Source organism: Polypterus senegalus, chromosome 6 (genome assembly GCF_016835505.1).
Source record: "Polypterus senegalus isolate Bchr_013 chromosome 6, ASM1683550v1, whole genome shotgun sequence".
In the NCBI taxonomy this organism is placed as follows: Eukaryota; Metazoa; Chordata; class Cladistia; order Polypteriformes; family Polypteridae; genus Polypterus; species Polypterus senegalus.
Genome location: NC_053159.1, coordinates 32,763,094 through 32,776,969, shown reverse-complemented (window position 1 = coordinate 32,776,969; position 13,876 = coordinate 32,763,094).

Here is a 13,876-nt window from a genome sequence, read left to right as displayed (position 1 = left end):
GGACACAGATGCCGAATGTCTCTTCAACACAAGTCCTACAAATACTGTCGTAATTGAAACAAACCATGAAACTCAAACCGATTATGACAGCAGCAATCCAAGCTGTGAAATTTGAGACAAGATTACTGTTCACATGGCCAACTGTACGTTGCATGCTCAAGAGTAAGCTTAGTGCACAGCTTGGTCATATTACAACCGAAGGGCTGAACTCACAATGTGGTATACAAAGAGATCCTTAACAAATAATTATTGGTATATTTTCCCTCAGTTTAAAAACGTTTAATTTTCTTCTTAATAAAAATTTTAAGGCAGTACTTCGCCACTGCGAAGCGCGGGGTATTTTGCTAGTCAATGATATATCATAGATGCATATTTTATTATACCTACTTAACTTTTATCAACATTTATCTAACTCTATATTTATTGTTCTAGTATCAGAATGTAGTTTAAGTTAATTTGTTTTGGTTTCAATAGATGTATTTTTCATATTTTCGATTCCTGTTTTCTATTTTGTAACATCTTTGCGCCCCCCTTTTTCGCGCCCCACAGTTTGAGAACCACTGTACTAGTAGAAGCAACAAGGAAATCATAGCCAGGAGCAGGAAGGCACAGCAATTTTCTGCAATGCTGAAACCTGCCTAGGGGACATGGAGGCTTCTCCCACAAGACCAAGCAAAGACTATTTAACACAAACATCAAGTCAGTACTGTTGTATGGATGCAACACTTGGATGATGACTAAGATACTAGAAGATAAACTCCATTTTTTTATCAGAAATTGCCTACAGAATGTACATGGCATTTTCTGGCCAGAGAAGATAAATAACAAAGACCTAAGAAGAAGAATACAATAGGAACGCTTCGCAATAACCACCTTAGAATGACATCACAAGAACAGCATTTGATATCTTCTTACAGTGATATCACAACAACTACACTTGAATGGAATCCACAAGGTCTTGAATGGAACTTGAATGAAATCCTCAAGGTATGCAAAAATGAAGAAGACCAAAGACATCATGGAGACAATTGTCCTCAAATAAGCTGGGCAAAATGAGGACAACATGGGGAAGAGCCAAAGCCACTGTTTAAAATCCAGCAGCCTGGAGGGAACGTCTTGTTCCCCTATGCTCCCATAGGAAGGAATGAAGATGATTAAGTAAGTAAGAGTGTCGTTCTGCATGGTTCATTTACCCTCAAACAGAACACAACAATTCAAAGAGGAGATATGTAGACCAGAGGATATTACTAGGCGTGGGTCTGCATATTTGTGTCAGGATCAAGTGTTCACCAATGTTGAATGACCCCATGAGGGACTCCAGACTATTAGATATTCCTAATACCCAATCTTTGTACCATGATTTCGATTTGGCATTGCTAATAGCAGATGATGGTTATAATAATAAGGATGTGGTCCTGCTGTGTGTGATTAGATGTCCTCTAGACTGGACTTTCCTTAGCTTATGCCCATGGATGCCCTTTTTATGCAGTGCAATTCATCGTGTACTTCGGAACTTCCAGAATTAGTATATGAGTGCCTAAGAAGAGGCAAAATGGACAGGCTTCTGGAGAGCCTCCTCTTCTGTATAAAACTCCCAGGGGTGGGTATTTGCAAGAAAGAAAATGAAAGAAAAGTAACAGGATGTAGTCTAACAATTAGACAGAGAACGGCAGGGTGTGCAGCAGTGCCTACCTGTCAGATCTTTGCAGTTTCATCTACCCCTGCTCTTAGTGCTCTACTCACAAGGTTTTGCAAATCCTCTGTGCTCCAAGAGAGCCTGCCAGGCTATTTCCACACTCTCATTAGAAAAGTTAATGCTGAGTGATGAGCTGCAATATTTCACGTTGTCCAGCTGCCTGTTGTGCGCTATTATCAGAATTTGTCTCTCAGCAGGTCTCCTTCCTCTCTGCTTTGTAAGAGACACTGAAGTAAGGAAACGCTCACCTGACTCGCACAGGCCTAATACATCAAAAGCCCGCACTGAAACACCAGAGCCGCATGCTGCATTACCTTCTAGCTGCCCTGAGCAATCAGTCTTCCAAATCACTCTCATATTCTCCGGGCTGCACGAACAGAGCAGAATGCAAAATGTTTGTTTGCCGGGGCCTCTGGGGTTATCCATAATCAGCTTGGATGTGAGCCGAGATCACGGCATCCGTGTTCTTCAATCTGTAGCAAAGTTTATCTGTTGTAAGACTTGTTGGGACACAGTGTGGCAGTACAGTGGCCTTCAGACGCAGGATTTGTCCTGGCTCTTGTGAAGGCCTTGCTTTAATTAGGCGATAATCATTATGTTAGGCTCTACATGAAAGAAAAATGAAATCTGTGATAGGCAGCTTCACTGTGAGAGGTGCTAGGTCTCTGACTTAATCTTCTCTTCCTATAGTGTCTTTCACCCTTGGGTGTGCCATGCTTATACAGTAATGTGAAATATGCTGCCAAGTCTTAGTCGTATTCGATAAGTGTTTATTTTAAATTGTCTGATTGTGTAATTCATGTAATGTGGTCTGATATTCTGTTAAGGCCATAAGCATCACTAAAGATTGTGCAAGGAGCAGCTGGCATGTGCTCTGCAGTGCGTGCGTTCACCTGCTTTTGCAAACTACCAGTGACCCTTAGGGATTAGAAGTGTTAATAATTTGAGCACTAAAAAAGTACAGGTAAGTACTTACCGTCACATGTAGGCTTCATTTTATTTCATCTCTTGTTTGCATTTGGATGTTTGCGAGTCGTTGTGTTGTTCAAGTCGAGAATGTCTTGCGACTTTGAATACACCACACTGAGCTGACAAATACGCGCTTGTGCAGGAAAATAGAATGATGAGCACAGGGGGTGCAAAGTTATATTTGTTTATTTTTCCCACCAGGACAGCAACAATGTGGTTCATTCTGTGGTTTTGTTTGTATGAGTTTATTTATAGTTTTAATTCAGATTAGATGATTTCAACATTTCCTTTTGATTAAAGGTGTGTCTTGTTTTAGGTGGCATTAATCCCCCTTCTGAAACATTCATTGGTGTTGCCCTATTGGGGAGACTTGGAGAGTTGGAAAGTTCTCCTTTATTTAAGTCCCAAGAGAAGGAGGGGAGGAAGTCGACGGACAGCACTCTGGAGTGGTGCACAAATGTTTTAGCAAGAGACTGAGAGCACAGCAGGAAGTAGCTGTGTGACTCAGCAATTGGCTGCTAGTAGGGGTCAATTAGCCTTCATTAAGTTCATGTGGACTACTGTTTTTTTTTTTCTTTATTTCCAGAGCAGCTTTATTTGTATGGAGTAGAGTGGTGGCTCTGAGGCCAGGGATTTGCACTGGCAATCGGAAAGGTTGCCAGTTCAGATCCCGTAAATGCCAAAAGTGACTCTACTTCATTGGGGCCTTGAGCAAGGCCCTTAACCTGCAATTGCTCTGTCCTGGGTATGACGTTAATCTGCACCCAGCCCTACATGTAGGCCCTCCAACTTGCTGAAAAAAAAACCTGGGGGTTGGTGGCAGAATTGGCACTCCAGCCACTATAAAAAACCTCACACTGGTTTCATTCCATCTAAACTAGTCTGGTGCTGAGGTGTCACTCACCGCGTGGCTGCTCTCGGGTCCTAATCTGGGATCCTGAGTTGGTTTGTCATATGGTGGGTATGGCAATGTGCTGTATCAGCGTGTGCCCCTAACCTTTATTTGTAAGCTGTACCAGAGCCTGCACTGCTTTTTGATCTTTGTAAACATTTTTCCAGGCAGTTAGTACCCTTGGGCTTTACAATTAGGGTAGCCTTGTTATTTTATGGAAGTTTTACAACCCGATTTTTTGTTTGTGGTTTTGGATTTATTTTTATTTTCAGACACAAGTTTAGTGTTTCTGGGTCTCCTTTCGTTAATTTTTTCCTTTGCTGTCGTCACACACGTGGCACATAGGAGGCAGTCAAAGGGCTTAACTGGAAATAAGATGCAGAGCCAGGGGTTGATCAAGTGCACTTTTCTTCTACAGATCATCAAAGGGAAACTCAGCTAAACCAATAGCAGCTTCCCCATCCCTGTCCAGACCACACCCTCCTACTGACCTCACTTCCACAATTTCCCTCATGGACCCACCTCTTCCTGCCCAACACTTATAAAAGCCAAGCACCTCACCTCTCTAGTTTTCTTCCACTCAGACTCAGTTCTTTGTGACAACTCTGGTGAACTTCAATTTGCAATATTGTTTCTCAATATACTGTACGGGGTGAATCAACAAACCTTATCAGCTTGTCTCTTCCTTTATTACACTGTATATATTTTTGCTCCTTGTCCATGGATTGTTAATAATAAAATCTGTCTCTTTTTACAACACCTTGACATCTCTGCCTGCTTTCTGTGGCCATCAGCAGTCCCAGTCAGTCCCAACTACAAGCAGCACACCTGCTCTCACACGTGGAGTGAAGAAAATGCGCTGATTTTCCCTGAAATTTTCATTATTTTTCTAGCCATAGCCTGCATGTTCTGTTTTTCACTCAAGTTCTGTTTTGAGACTGCCATCTCTGGGTCGTGAGTGGTCATTTCAGCTGATACTGATCAACAGCAATGTGTAATTTTTCACAAAGTGGGATCCTACCCATAGTCATTTCAATCCATTTCTCTTGTAATTGCGTTCATTTCACCCAGAGCAAGACCATCAACTGCTTCATGTAAGGTATAAGAGAACATAAAAAGTTAAATCTGAGTCCCAAGACTAGAAAGGTTGAGAATCACTACTATACAGTAGTTTGCTTGGCTGCTGCATTCCAATTGTGGGTGTGGCTATGTGAGTGTGATGTCATCACCGCCAACTTGACAGCATGCACTCCACTGTTTGCAGTCACTATATGGCTTTTGAAGGTTAGCTCCTCTTGTAATTTCTTCCTGAAATTTTTTACTCTTGTGCTGATTTGTTATTGCACCTTTGGCTTTTAATTATTAATCTCTTGCCCCTTAACATTTTGTTTTGGCTTAGTCATAACTGATTTTTATGTATCCGATCTCTCTCTGGATGAAAAAGCCTCACCTGACAAGACAAAAAGCAAGACTGTGTCTTGATGTTGTTTAGTACCCATAAGAGAATTTCCTGTAATGAATATCCTTTATTATAACAGATCTGATGGAGCACCTGCCATACAAACTCTCTGAGTTCATTACATTACACACTAACAAATATGGATTTGCTTGAGCTTATGAAAGTTAGAATAATGTGTATAACATTAATGTAAAATATATGAGTTGGCACCAGCCACAATAAAGAGAATCTAACTAATCTTACACCTTATATTTTGTATAGTGTGGCACGCGGCTGGGGGTGGTACCCAGCCGGGACGCCCAGGAGGACCGTAGGAGGGCTTGTGCCTCCTCGAGACCATGAAGGGGCGACCGCCCTGGTGGCTTTGGGGACCACGGGTACAGAGCTTTGAAGCTCAGTCCTGTAGGGGCCCGTGGTCACCACCAGGGGGCACACCAATGCCTTTGGAGCCCTGGACCTCAGCACTTCCGCCACACCTGGACATCGCTTCCAGGTGCGGCGCCGGTACTTCCGCCACAATGGCAAGTGCCGGTGGAAGTTCATCAAAAGACACCTGGAATACATCCGGGTGTGTATTAAAGGGACTGCCTCCCTCCATTCAATGGCTGGAGTCAGGCAGAAGAGGACAAAGTCTTGGTGGAGAGGAGTAGAGGCAGCCAGGAGAGAAAGAAAGGCATTGTGTTGAGAGCCTGGACTTCAGGGTGATTGGTGCTGCGGCACTGGGTTGTGTGTATTCATTGTAAATAGGACTTGTAAATAAACGTGTGTGGTGATATAAAATCATGTCTACCTGTCTATGTCCGGGCTGCTCTACACAATAGATAGAAAGACGCTAAAATATCTGGATGGATTAAAAGTCTTTAGCAGCATCGTATCATTTAATAGAAACATATAATAATATATAGATACGATGGTTAATGAAACAGTTACAAGATTTCACCAACTCTGTGGTAAACTTGTTGGAGGTGATGGACACACAAAACTTTCTTTCACACCCTTCACAGTTTTATTGTGTTTTCAATGTAATGGCTTTTGGGATGATGTTCATTGTGAAAGGTGCTGTGCAGAACAAAGTCTCACTCAATCAATCTTTATTTTATATACCTTAAGGCCTTTCCCTATTGTGTTACATTTGACATGATTTAAATTATTCTTAAATGTGAAATACAGTATGCTGTAAAGAACAATGCACCCTTAATTTCATTCAATAGGTCTTCATTTTATACAGCACCCCTCATATTCAGTGTATTTCATGCTCTGTTGATCCTGATCACATCCTCACTACTCTTTTTGCTCTTGCCCTAAAATTTCTGCTTCTTGTACCATTAATATTAGTTGCATTGAGTTTTCTCCCTCTCTGCTCATTCATCCTGCATTTTATATGGTGCCTGTCACTGTGGTGTTATATACCATATGTAAGGTCAATTCAAGGCATACAGACAAGGACAAATTAGTTGGTTCCCTTACAGCTCATTGGAAAAGTACAGAGTGCCCCCGAAAGGTGATGAAATGAGGACCAATTGTCCCATGTATTCCTGCATGCTTTTGATGTATCATCACGTGAAGCAAAGCAAGTGTGAAAAGAGATAAATTATTGCTTATTCTACAAAGATATTCTAAAATATCCAGGACACATTTGTTGTACCCCTAGAAAAGATCCTAAATAATTAGATTCGAGAAATTTTTCAAGGTAGCTGTTTTCTTTAATTAGTATCACACAGATCAGTCGTGCAATCGGTCATTCAGCCTTTTTAAATGTAGAGAAGTTGTCACTCTGCTGTTTGGTATCATCGTGTATCCCACACTGAACATGGACAAGAAAGCAAAGGAGAGAGTTGTCTGAGGAGATCAGAAAGAAAATTATAGACAGGCATGTTAAAGGCAAAAGTTGGTAGACCATCACTAATCAGCCTAATGTTCCTGTCACAACAGTTGGAAATACTTTTAAGAAGTTTAAAGGTCCGTGTGACTATAGCCGCAAGAGGAAAATCGATCCCATAATGAGCAGAAGGATAGTGAGAATCTTAGAGAAGACGCCAAGGACAACTTCATAAGAGATATAATCTGAATTCCAAGGTTAAGGTTCATCAGTGTTTGATGGCACTATTTGTCATGTTTTAAGTGACAGTGGGCTCAGTGGAAGGAGACCCAGGACAACTCCACTGTTAAACTTAAAAACTGAATTTGTTAAAAACAAAATGCCAAAAATGCTTCTGCAATAATGTTCTTTGGACAGATGGGACAAAACTAATCATTTTGGATCTATGTCCAGAGACATAAAATATGAAACTTTCAAAAAAAAAAAGAAACACTGTATCTGCTGTGAAACATGGATAAGGTTAAGTTATGTTTTGGGGTGCTTTGCTACACGTGGTGCCTTGAGTCTGTACCGAGAACAATGAGAATTTCAAGACTACTGAGATAATATGGAGCGAAACGTTGTGCTGAGTGACAGTAAGCTTGGTCTCAATCACGGGTCATGGATCCTCCAACAGGATTATGACCCAAAACACACTCCTGAAAGCCACCAAGAATGGCTAAAAACAAAACACTGGACTATTCTGAAGTGGCTTTCTGTGAGCTCTAATTTGACTCCTATCAATCATCTGTGGAAAGAACTGAAACATGCAGTCTGGAGAAGACCCCCTTCAAACCTGACAGAACCGTAGCAGTTTGATCTGGAAGAGTGGGCCAAAGTATCTGTTGACAGGTGTAGAACTCTCGTGGGGAGCTCCAGGAATCGCTGTATTGTTGTGATTGTTTCTAAACGTTGTTCAACATTTTTGTTGATGCCATTTTTATTTGTGTTATTATTTGAAATATTCTGTTGAATCAAAACTCTAAAGCAAAGTCTGATTTTTGTTAAATATAGAATAAACAATGATGGTTGCTAATCAGTTTCAAGTTACCGTATATACTCGTGTATAAGTCAGTTCTTGAAACCTGAAAAATCGATTATAAAATCAGACACCAACTTAAATACGACACTTACATTTAAATTTAAACATCTTCTTGCTTCCTCCAATCTCGCACCAGTTTCTCAGACGCATTGAATTTTATTGTAGCAGTGCAGTTACCAATTTCTTTCACCACTTCAACGACTTAATTATAAACCAGCTTCAAATTTTCTTCTGATCGAATTCTCCATTGTAGATAAGGGATACTCTTATGATAAAGGTGTATGAGGGTGTGAGATACAAAAAATACAAAACAGTGCAAACGTTGCTTCGGAATAGTTCAGGTAATACTGTGTGGTCACGTGGCACAATACATAGAAAAAAAAGGCAGTGTACTCCATGGTTACTCTCTCAGGTGGGTGTTAGCATATCATAATCTCTTGGACCAATAGCGTGAGTTTTCTGCATTCGACTTATACGGCCAACATTATAAAATACCAGAGATTATAAGGTAAAATAAATCCACGGGAGAACTTAAACTCGAGTATATACAGTATTCCTGAAAAACTTGATGGGTTAATATTTTATTTGCAGAAGGTTTCCAACAAATTTGTGCACATCCATAAGCAAGCTAAACAAATCCTTAAGGTACAATAATCATTGAGACCCACCAATCTACACAGAGAGTATTGTGTTCTTGCATTTCATCCCTAAAATGTTATATGTATACTACCAAGGGACTAAAACTGTCTAGAAGCAGCCCTGAATATATGCAGTGTGTGTTTTTTATTTTGAGATCAGTCAATCTTTATTTTATATGGCTTGCTTTCACATGATGGGACTTAGCAGGTTCACAAAATGAATGGATGGATGGAGAGTTTGCACATATTCAGGCAGACTGTGTTGTACTGTACACTGAAAACTGTGTGAGGCGCTCTTCAGTCATCCCGAATCCAAAAAATATCAGGCTTCCCTGTATATTCAGTTTCTGTAATGGTTCATATTCAAGTGACAGTTTTCAAATCTTAGAATCCACCCATTCGTATACTTTACATTTTTTTATTTAGCAGATGCTTTTATCCAAAGCATCTTGTAAAATAGGTTAACATAATCAAGTAAATATCAGTCTGGGGGACTATTTGGGAACAAGTGTTACAGGACAAGGTTACAAAATTGATCATCACAAGTGTGGAGCTCAGAACCAAACACAAGCAGGTTACAATTTCTAGGTTACAAAATTTCAGTTAGACAGAAATTCACCAAACAAGAGAGTCTTCAAATGCTTCTTAAACATATTGAGGGAGTCAGCATTTTGAAGGAAGTGGTCAGTTCACTCCACAAGCTATAGAAATCTGGATTTAGATTTGATGCCGTACAGTGGTGGAAGGAGCTGCAAAAGAGGTGGTACTCAAACCACAGGAGGGCAGTCCCAGCATTGCCAAGGCCAGAGAAGTGTGGCAAAGAGGATGGAGTTGACTATGTTCAAGGCAGAAGATGAGGTTAGATGGCATGTTGGTAGCTCTAGCCAGTGTTGTCAACAGTAAGTAAGGTCGTCGTGCAGCCTGACTGATTAGGGTCAAACAGACTGTTGGTTAGAGACAGCACATTTTAGTATCTATACTAATAAAAGGCAAAGCCCTCACTGACTGACTTAGTGACTGACTCACTGACTTATTGACTCACTCACTCACTCACTCACTCACTCACTCACTCACTCATCACTAATTCTCCAACTTCCTGTTTAGGTAGAAGGCTGAAATTTGGCAGGCTCATTCCTTACAGCTTACTTACAAAAGTTGGAAATTCTACGCGTAATGGTCATAACTGGAACCTATTTTTTCGTCCATATACTATAATAGACTTCTGCTCGATGCCCGTGGGAGGCGGAGTTACGCCTCCCACGTAATTTACTGCCTGCCCATATAAGGGCCGTCCGTCAGCGGCAATCCAATAGAAACACTGCTGCTAAATATTCACGGGTGAAGGACTGTGCTTATGCAGAGGAAGATGAGATGGTCAGGGTGGTGTTAGGCACAAACTCGGCGAAACTGCGAGAGAAACTTTTAAGTGCCAGGTCTTAGCTAACATTAAATACAGCCGTGGACATCGCACAAGATGGCACCTGCACAGCTGGAAACCTTCGATGCATGTACACCAAGCAGCTCAAGTGAACTGACGCAGTGCACAGACAAAAAGTAACAGTTCCAAAGAGTGCTGAACAAAAACCGAATTACACAATTGAGGAGGCAGCAAAAAAATATGAAGCATCTGATACATACAAGCATATTCATAAGTGCAGCTACTGCGGAAATAAAGCACACAGTGGAAAAAGTCGATGTCCCGCTAAAGGAACACAGTGTAAAAAAAAAACCCGTGCATGCAGTGTGTCACATCTCAGATAAAGAGGAAGACGAGCTGTTTATTGATGCAGTAAGAAACGAATCGATGAATGAAACCTGTTATCTTTACAACGATTGACAAATACGGAATGTAACTTGCACAACACAACACATCCTACAAATACGAACCTGATTGAAAGAAATAATGATAATCAAATCCTTGATGACAGCAACACTCACAAAACAATCACTGTATATTGACAATCACGTTACTTTATTTTTAAAATGTTCCCTTTTCTTTTTCATAACTGCTTTAACACACTACTTCTCCGCTGCGAAACGCGGGTATATATATAAATATGTATATATATACCCCGATCTACATACTCTCAAATAGACAAGCCACATGCCGTGGTGCAATGGTAGAGGCTTCGTCTCTAGCGCCGACATCCGAGGTTCGATTCCCGAGAGGGGATGCACTGAGTATGTACGCGCGCTTCCCGATTCATTTTATCCTCGCATCCCCTTGGTTTGAGACGTATGAAAAAATATGCGGTTAACGCAAAATCATGTTACGTTATTTTTAAAATGTTTCCTTTTCTTAGCACAAGCACAGCTGAGAAGCTTCGATGCATGTACTCCATAACGCGTTAAAGAAAATAACGCATTTAATCACACTTTGCATTCCAAGCAAAGGGATACTTTTGTCAATGCATGATTTCCTGGTACATCGATGACATTGATGCACACATCAGAGCTACAAAAATGTTAGAGTCGGAATGAAGTGCGTTTCTAAGACTGATCGGTGGAAAATTTAATTTCAAAAGACTACCCGATGGAAGCCTTGATAAAAGCATGGTTTTGTGCACACTGAAAAGCAAGCAAAATTAGATGCATTACAGAAAGCGGACTTTGTGGCTCTTACTGGGGATCATTGGACTTCCGTGACCGTTAGTAATTCTAATTACATCTAATTACAAAATGTTCAATGATCACACTGTTTCAGCCTAATGTAAAAAATAATTTTGGCTAAGGTTACTCAGAGTTTAAAGGTGAAGCTGGTCAAATTACCTTTTATGTTTCTGATTTATTTTTTTAAGAAGAAAAACTGCACTTTATGTTAATATTTTGGTTATTATTATTTAAAGACAATACCATTCTGAATATGTATTTAAAGTACTTAAAATACCACTTTATTTTTAAGTTTGCCCAATTTTAGCCAGGGATAATATTTTTGTTTCTGTTTTGAATTGAAATGCAGTTTAAAAGCATTTTTTTTTTCAGAAATTAAAAGAGCTTGTCCTTGTCTATTATTTGATTCTGTCGCCCACTAAAACTCTTTTAAATTAAAAAAAAACATTTGCGATTTGGGGCAAATATTCATGTGTGATTACATACGATTAATCAAGATTAATTATTACACAGCCTCTAATTAATTAGATTAATTTTTTTAATCGAGTCCCACCCCTAATATATATATGTAGATTTCTATATATATATATATATACAGTATATATGTAGATATGTATATGTATATATGTATATATATGTGTGTGTGTGTGTGTGTGTATATATGTATGTATATATATATATATATATGATGTGTATATATATGTTTATATGTGTGTGTGTGTGTGTATCCATACTAATAAAAGGCAAAGCCCTCACTCACTCACTCACTCACTGACTCATCACTAATTCTCCAAGTTCCCGTGTAGATGGAAGGCTGCAATTTGGCAGGCTCATTCTTTACAACTTCCTTACAAAAGTTGGGCAGGTTTCATTTCGAAATTCTACGCGTAATCGTCATAACTGGAAGCTATTTTTCTCCATTTACTGTAATGGAGTTGAGCTCGAAAGCCATGGGGGGGTGGAGTTTCGTGTGACATCATCACGCCTCCCACGTAATTAAGTGAACTGACTGTCAACGCAGTGCGTAGAAAACCATGAAGAACTCCAAAAAGCACTGAAGAAAACATGCATTATACAATTGAGAAGGCAGCGAAACAATAAGAAGCGAGCGAATGACATATGCAACCATATTCATGAGTGCTGCAACTTCGGAAACAAAGCACGGTGTAAACCTAAAGTTTAAATTAAGTTCATAGACAGGTTGCCGCTGGCGTTTGTCATGCCCACGGGTAATGCGGGATACAAGTTTAATGAGAGGACGCAGGATATAAACGAGAGTTTTGATCACTTTGTAACTAAGTTAAAATTGCATGTGAAGGGCTGTGCTTATGCAAATTCCGAGAGACTGTGTTTGTGGGGGATTGACAGTTAAGGCGGGTGGGGGAGTCACGTCATCATCTCCCATCCCATTCACCTCATTTGGCTCTGAGCTGCGCTCCTCAGCTAACACACGCAGTGTTACGACTTTGTGACACTGCCACCAAATGCTCACAGAAAAATCCACAAGTTAATACACATACTGTCTCTAGAGTTTCTCCACACTGAATCCTCCAGGCACTACTTACAAAAGGTGACAATCGTGTTACGTTATTTTTAAAATGTTTCCTTTTCTTAGCACAAGCACAGCTGAGAAGCTTCGATGCATGTGCTCCATAACGCGTTAAAAAATAACGCATTTAATCACACTTTGCATTCCAAGCAAAGGGGAGCTTTTGTCAATGCATGATTTCCTGGTACACCGATTACATTGATCAGCGCTTCCCGATTCATTTTACCCTCGCACCCAATTGGTTTGAGAAGAAGTATAAACAAATATGAGGTTAACATAGAAAAACAGATCACTAATTGAAGCTTTATGAATAATCGATTCGCCATCAATAACTGTTTTGGTAAAGCCATACTCAGTGTAATCCTCCTTCCATTTTATCATTTTTCACAACTAGCTATGATTAAATGAACGGTAAAAAAGTAAGAGTGAAGCGAGGGTGACTTATTCAGGCAGGAAGGAAGGCGACAGCTCAATAGCTCGAATTTGGATTTAAGTAGGTTCTATTTAGTCACCAGAAATATATTTGGTAGGAATGGAAGTTAGTCTTTAAATTTCTGTGGTAAAGAAAAAGTTATGCAATGATGACTACATTTAACTATATAAAGTCAAAACTTGATTATATAAAGTCAGCGCTGGAATATATAAAGTCAAAACTTGAATATATAAAGTCATTCCCAAATATATAAAGTCAAAACCTGAGTATATAAAGACAGCGTTGGAATATTTCAGAATATATAAAGTAAGCGCTGGAATATATAAAGTTCAAACTTAAATATATAAAGTCAGCTCTGGAATATACAAAGTCAAATCTTGAATATATAAAGTCAGCGTCGTAATATATAAAGTCAGCGCTGGAATATCCATCCATTTCCCAACCCATTGAATCCGACCACTGGGTCACGGGGGTCTGCTGGAGCCAATCCCAGCCAACACTGGGCGCAAGGCAGGAACCAATCCTGGGCAGGGCACATGCATCATTTTCAAAACATTAACTGAACAGTGTTTTTTTTTATTTATTTTTCTGAATAGTTTTTTGTTCACTTAGTTCAGTTCAGAGTCGTTTCAATCAATAGATTTTGATTTTGACTTTATATATTCAGGAATGACTTTATAAATTCCTACACTGACTTTCTATATTCAAGTTTTGACTTTATATATTCTGA